We start from the raw sequence: 950 nt of genomic DNA on the forward strand, positions 1-950 counted from the left end.
ACAGCTGGGTTGTACCACACTGCCTGCCCTTGGCGCTCCACTGCCTACTTCTGACTATGGTGTAGGCCCTTGAAGGCAAACTTGATGTCCAGTTCTTCTTGGTGGCCCCAGGATCTGCCACAGGGCTTTGTACATTGACAGTGCTTAATAATTATTTGTGAAATACATTAGCTCAGCTGTACCTTAGATTTAAATCAAGCCTTACATACTAATTACCTTCATATAACTTATTCAGTGTACTTCTAGCAGACTTAAAAAAATAAAGTATTATATATACATATTCATAAATTTCTTCCTACCACCAAACAAGTTTCTCCCAATATTCCTCAAAAACAGGTCTGTATTTCTCATAAATACTATTTATTTATATACTTATGGGTCACTTTATTTCAACAAATGGATGTAAAATATTCATTCTTTTATCTTCTTTTCCTTCCAATTCATCATTTACTAGACTCATAGTCTCCCAAGCTATTCTTTTCTTGTTTCATTTGCAAACTTAATGGTTTCAGCATTTCTGCCGCCGCTGCTGCAACTGTTTTATGCCCAATTAGAAGTTTTTGTTCTTCTTTATCTGCCCACAGACTCGTTCTCTGAGACCAGAGCTCGTTCATCCTTTTCTCTTGTAATCTTTGCCAACTGTCCCCAAGTCTTTGGCCATGGCACACTAAGGGAACAGGTGTTGCTGCGTCACTCTGTCCTCACCCTTCAAGTCCCCATCACCCAGCAGGTGCTGCTTCTCTGAAAATAGACACCTGTTGGCTTTCGCCATCATTTTGTTTTGTAAAGTGTCCAGATGACGTCTCCCTTTGCAGTTAAATCTCTCATTTTCTGAAGCTTATTACTTTCTTTTCCTTGGCTGTGTTTCTTCCCGTCCATCGGTTTCTTTCGCAGTGTGTATGTCGGTGTCTTTTTGCATTTGCTTTTCTGAGCCCTGGAGAGTGCAGGTA

This window comes from Pteropus alecto, unplaced genomic scaffold (assembly GCF_000325575.1).
Source record: "Pteropus alecto unplaced genomic scaffold, ASM32557v1 scaffold97, whole genome shotgun sequence".
In the NCBI taxonomy this organism is placed as follows: domain Eukaryota; kingdom Metazoa; phylum Chordata; class Mammalia; order Chiroptera; family Pteropodidae; genus Pteropus; species Pteropus alecto.